This window comes from Stegastes partitus, unplaced genomic scaffold (assembly GCF_000690725.1).
Source record: "Stegastes partitus isolate 25-593 unplaced genomic scaffold, Stegastes_partitus-1.0.2 Scaffold0, whole genome shotgun sequence".
Classification (NCBI taxonomy): Eukaryota; Metazoa; Chordata; class Actinopteri; family Pomacentridae; genus Stegastes; species Stegastes partitus.
Genome location: NW_007577731.1, coordinates 3,164,660 through 3,170,904, shown reverse-complemented (window position 1 = coordinate 3,170,904; position 6,245 = coordinate 3,164,660).

Below are 6,245 nucleotides of genomic sequence, written 5' to 3'. Positions count from 1 at the left end.
ATCTGCAGCAGTGTCACCTTTACAAGACAAATTTTTTTTTTTTTTTTTTAACATAATAGCTGCAATTTTGCACAGATGTAATGAAATTTTGAGTACCTCTCATCCACATTGGCTTAAAAATCAACTATTTAACATGTATTTTGTGTACAAAAATGAATATCTGGCATCAGATATGAGCATAAAGTGACTACAGGGAAGAAAATTTGCTTTAAAATGCATCTCGGGCACAAATAATCACTTATGCGTCGCCCTTTAGTGACCCTTCTGAACCATTTGCTGCTGGCTTCTTACAGCAGCTCATGAAGCAGTGTGCATAAATTAAATGTTTTAAATTGATTTTCCTTTCCTTCCAATTAAAACAGTAAGAGGCATTAACCCTCCCTTCCTTTGACCTTGGTAATTAGTTTTAACTCGCGCTAAATTCAAGCTGTTTCTGTTCTCCGGAGGGGCCTGTAGATGGCAGCAGGTGTTCAGCTTTTCTGAGATGTTCTCAGCTCAACAATCAAACCTGATTTTTGCACCTCTGGGATTAGATTCATTAGGTCTGTTTTCTTAGGAGCACAGATCAGGTTTCACCAGCGAGGCCATCGAACCCCGAGCAATCCTGAAAAGTGAGCCTAAGTCAACACTGAGGTCATCTCATGCGCTCGGGGATTGCAGAGAATATGTTTGTTAGTCATTTTATAGCAGAATCTCAGCCGTTAATCGCTCGAGTTTCTTGACAAATAGGCTTCTCCATGATTTCATCACCACAACACTGGACGTAAATGTGTCAGTCGTGACGCAGCATTCTTGTAATTTCTCAGAATGACAAAGCGCGTGAGAAACTGGAGTGAGGAGGGGGATAAATTTAAAAAAAAAGAAAATCAGGTTACATACGAAGCGGCGGGGTGTGAAATATTGTTCGCATTTGGGCAACGTGAGAGCGACCCTGAAGCCGGCGTTACATGAGGTGGAGGGCAATCATAAAAACGCTGCACACGGAGAGAATTATGTTTTTTTACGAGCCAGGGCCTCTGACTTCCAGTTTTTTGGGAAATCATAAACTTACACAAACATTAAAAAGTGGTCGAAAAGTGGATGTCATTGAAAGGCCACCGTTATGAGCAGATAAGGTTTTATTGCGTCTGTCGATGCAATTAAATGCGATTTACTGTGAATCATAAAGAGGATGTGGTTTATTACAGGAGCAAAAAGTGGAGCAACACTTTTTTTTTTTTGGTCAAACCACCTGAAACGTGTGAACAGGCGGAAAAATGGGCAGAAAAAACCCATAAGCGCCGATGGGAACCACATTCATCTCAAAGCAGAGAAAACACGTTAATCATACAGAAGGACTAGATATGCTGACATCCTTATGGTGCAGCCTGAATCCCCTGTGAGTAGGCCTGAAGCGTGGCGTGTGTGTTTGCGTTGAGGGTCAGAAAAACAGCATTACAAATGAGGCCAGTGGGCCAGGAAATCCTTCAGGTTCACATGTTCTGCAGAAAGCGCTCACATGCAAACAAAGTGCATCAGGGCGGGAGGGGAGACCTGGATTTTTACTGCGCAATTAGGCCAGAAGACACTAAGTTATTGGTTCAAGTTTCCGAAGAAAAATAAGCTCTCGAGCGTGGACATTCCTCACATGTCAAATGTACAGTATCCAAGACATTTGAGAGGACTGTAAAATCATGGCGTGCAGCTGCTTTCACCTGTTTTCAGAGGCAGCTATAATTATTTGCTTTCTTACTTCGGATACGAGAAGATTGGTACCACTCTTATATCTGTACAGTAAATATGAAGCTTAGTACAGCTTAGCTTAGCACAAAGTCACAAAGAAGAGGAGGAAATGGCTGAGTTAGCCCAGTACAAAGACAATTAAACCTTCAAGTTGGGTGATTGTATTGCTAAAAGTACTAGCGTAACTACGTTCATCAACAGAATGGTGGCGGCTACTCTGTTTTCAGCATCAAGTAGTTTGTCAGTAGCTAATTTATTGCTCAAGTAGAGCGTTAGCATCCACACAAGCTAAAGTTTTGAAGAATTTCTGAGGCAAAAAGCACAAAATAAATAAAACTAAGAATCAGTTTTCGATGCTAATACCGTATACAAATATAACGTGCCTTCAAATGGGGTTGTGTTCACGTGAAGAATCCACATGAACGCCCCAATTCCAGTTCATGAGTTATGACATGTTAGCGGACATTTTCAGTTGTATATAGTTTTTCTTTGGAGTTTTAGAATGTCTGAGGTAAATATTGATTCCTACAAGCCTTATCTTTTATATTATGAGTTGCATTCACTACAGTCCATTACCAGCTTGTTAGCTCGCTAAATGGTTAGCCTCAGTGGTTTCTAAACGGCGACTGTTACGTCCTCGTGGCCTTTCAGCTGCGTTTTAATGATATATTTCAAATGTTAGCACTTGAACACCATGTAATTAGTGTACACAAATTCCCATGTAGTAGTGACAAGCTTACAACTTCCATTTGACGGCAATAAAAGCGTTGCCCAGCGCTGTTTGGTGCTATTCAACAGCTTGGGTGTAGCCGACACTAGTGCCCGAGACTTCATAATCCCAAAGCGGTCTGCAAACGGAAGCTAGTAGTTCATCAACAGCTGACCACTAGCTAGCATCACTCTCTGTAGGCAGCAACTGAATGAAATCAAACTTAAAAATCAATAAAGCCATGTTAACGTAGCTTATCTTGCACATTTCTGTAGGGGTAGCTTGCACATCAACCTATATGGAATGTCCATGAATAATAGGGATTGTCTCCTATTAAATTTAATAATCTACTATGGATTCTAAAAAAAAATCTACATCAACATATGTGTGGTAGAAGTTCAGTCAGGCGGCCTCCAGCCATCACTGAATTATGATGCGCTATAACTTCAGCTATTTGCACATTTGTAGGGTCATCGGACTTGGGAAGCGCAAACATAGTAATCTGTGGAATAATCTCCCGATAAAACAGTTTTCATTTAAAGTTTTCCTTCAGATCATACTCACCAAATGCAGCCATCTTGATGCCTGTTAACCAGCCTGTACCTTGTGCAAATGTGTTGTTTTGACCAAGTTGAACATCTGTTTTGTTGATTTCTTTAAAAGTAAAGTATGTTTATCCGCATTGTTTTAGGTTCCACAGAAGTTCCTGTTGATTTTATGGATTTTTCCATTGAGTGATACGAGGATACAGGCATCTGAAGGTGTTTACATGTATGTCGCTGAATTGTGTAGTAAAGCTTCATTTTTCTTTTTTCTAGTTAAGTGTAGCTGCTAACTGAGCTCTTTACTTTTTCCAAGGTGCTTGCCCAACGCTGCAAAGTTGGCAACCCAATACCAAAAAAACACAAAACACAACAACAAACTGTTGCATGTTGTGTTGTTTTGCCAAGATATAAACCTGCACATCATTTCTAGAACAAAAAAACAAGACAGAACATGATAATTAGTGGGTTTAGTGATGCTGGTAGGTGCATTTTGATACCCTAGGTGCATGCACTCTGCTAAATAAGCCAGCTGCTGGTGGTAGCTTCATTTTTATTTAGCAGATGTGAGGGTAGTATTGATCTTCTCACCAAGCTATCAGCAGAAATCAAGCGCGATTTATTTGCCAAAATGTCACACTTTTCCTTGAAAGACCTACAGTAAGCTTATAAATTGCGTTAGGAAAAAGCCGGAGGTAAAGAGAGACGCTGTTAGTTAATAACTCCTGCCGCTCATGAATTTTTAGTTAGGTGTTCATGCTGCTCTGTGCATCTGTTTCCATTTAGAGACCTACAGAGAGATTAAATGAGTGTGGAAATGTAATGGATCTCATATGTATGGAGGGGCCCATTTACATCCTGTAATTGTGTTGTGTTTATTCAAACCACGACATAAAGCACGGGTCCTGGAACTGGGAAGACACATAAATACAGTATTTACAGTGCGTGAGGCACAGAGGCAGTGCATTCTTCTGAAGGGCCTGCAAACATTAGAATACATCAGCCTCTGAAGTGCACATAGCAGAGTCAAACTGAGGCAAAAAACAAAAACATCAACAGAGATGCGCACTGTGTGAATGCACCGAGGCAGGCTTTTGCACAAAGAGATAGCCCACGCCGTCTGACTGCAGGGTCATCAATAGATTCCTGCAGCATCAATCTTTGTTGTTTAAACAGATGGCAGCGGCACCAAAGAGCTTGAGCTGTGCCTGATTGAATGCTTGATAGGAAAGCCCAGAGGAGCCCGTGTCAGAGGCCACAGGGGCCAGTAGATTCTAAGCACATTAACATTCCTGAATAAATAACCCCAGGGAATGTTATTGTGGAGACGTTAAACAGGATTTTCCTCCCAGAGCTCAGGAGAAAGGCCAGGCATCACTCCGGCATCTCTGTTGCCCCAAGTTAGGAAGGAGCTGAAGCTGATCCAGCGCCAAAAAGAAGAGATTTTTAAAGCCGTTACATCCGATCCCTCCTCAGACGGTGTTTAAGTCTCTCAAACGTGATGCAAGTTGCAACACGGGAGAGAATTCTGCTTATTTTGGCAGCATATCAATTGTGGCTTGTTTTTCTATTTGATATTGTGTCTCTGTACATAACACATCATCTGCATCACTTCAGCAGCAGTGGGGGAAAAAAGCTGCATTTTACATCCTCTTTATACATATTCATGTGAGCGGCAGCAGTGTCTGTGAATCTTCGTTAAATCTGCTGTTTTGACTCCACGGCGGGTTTCAGATGTCTTTCCACACCACATATGTTGTTAATATTGTGCTTTCAGAAGTATGTAAAGGTGAAGCGATTCTGTTGAACATTTCCCACTGTTTTCTCAGTATTACATTTAAAATGAATTTAAACTTCCTGTTTTTGACGTGGTTTCATGTTTACGTTGGCACCGTGGCTCCACATGGAAAAGAATTCCCAGATGAATTGAAAAATGCGCTATGAGACATTCAGAAGATGGATGGAAGGAAGCAGGATGCAGGAAGCTCAGTGACCGACTACAAATCAGCCTAAACAGAGTTGCGGCAGTAATGAGGAGCTGCAGCACCGTCCTCCTACAACGACTCCACGGACATCGCATATTCCAGCTGCGGAAAACAGACGTGCAAGTGTTTTGGGCTTATCAGTGGAAATCAGAGTTTCTGTGACAGTGTGAAGGACGCTGCAGGACATCTACCTGTATGGATGACGTCCAAGAAGTCACTGCATGTATTTAGCACAAAACTGCACTGATCAAACTTAATTACATGAAATGAAACCTGATGAATATTTGGAGCACAGTCTCTGGTCAGACCAAGATAAATGTGTTTGGCTTAGGCAGGATCCAGACTGTTTAGCATGAATGTGACCAGGACAATCAGCACGGCCGTGGGAGTGCAACAATGTGAGGCTGCATGAGTGCAAAAGGGGAGACGACATGAATGCCTGTGGATGAACCAAAAATACTGGCTGACACGATGACTCCCAGTCTGCAGAAACTTGGCAGAAGAGGAATATTCCAGCAAGATAACAATCCAGAGCACGCTGCCAAAACCGGTTTTTAAGGATGTAAAAATGTGAAAACTATGAACTGGACAAGTATGTTGCCTCACTCGAGTCCAACAGAAGACCTTTTGGGTGTTTTGAAGAGAAATATCGTATTTCAGCCCCTCCAACGATGAGCAGCTGAATAAATAGTCTCTGAAGGATGGCAGCACATATGTCCAGAAATTTAGTATCCTTCCTGCTGACGATTGAATCTGCCATCAAAAATAAAGGTGGACATAGCTAGCATTGGAAAAACAAAAGACTTTTGAATGCCAGTAGTGAAAGCGCTACTGACATCTGAGTTCCTACTGTGGGGATGTATTTTTAATATAGATATATAAATCTAGGAGCTGTAAGGTGGCTCAGTGGTTAGCTTTGTTGCCAAACGTGCTTCCAATGGGACTCTGTTGAAATTTTCTAGGGGGCGCTATGGAGCCATTTTGAAATTGAACATACCCAATTCCTTTAAAGCATCAAATTTATCGCAAACTTTGGTGAGTTTTCGAGCATGTTTAGGCCCAAAAATGCTTTTGTTTTCGGCGAAAAATAAAGTATGATGGGGCTGCAAGGTGGCTCGGTGGTTAGGACCGTCACCTCGCAGCAAGAAGGTCGCCGGTTCGTGTCCCGGTGAGGACACCCGGGATCTTTCTGTGTGGAGTCTCCATGTTCTCCCCGTGCAGCGTGGGTTCTCTCCCACAATCCAAAAACATGCTGAGGTTAATTAGTGATTCTAAATTGTCCGTAGG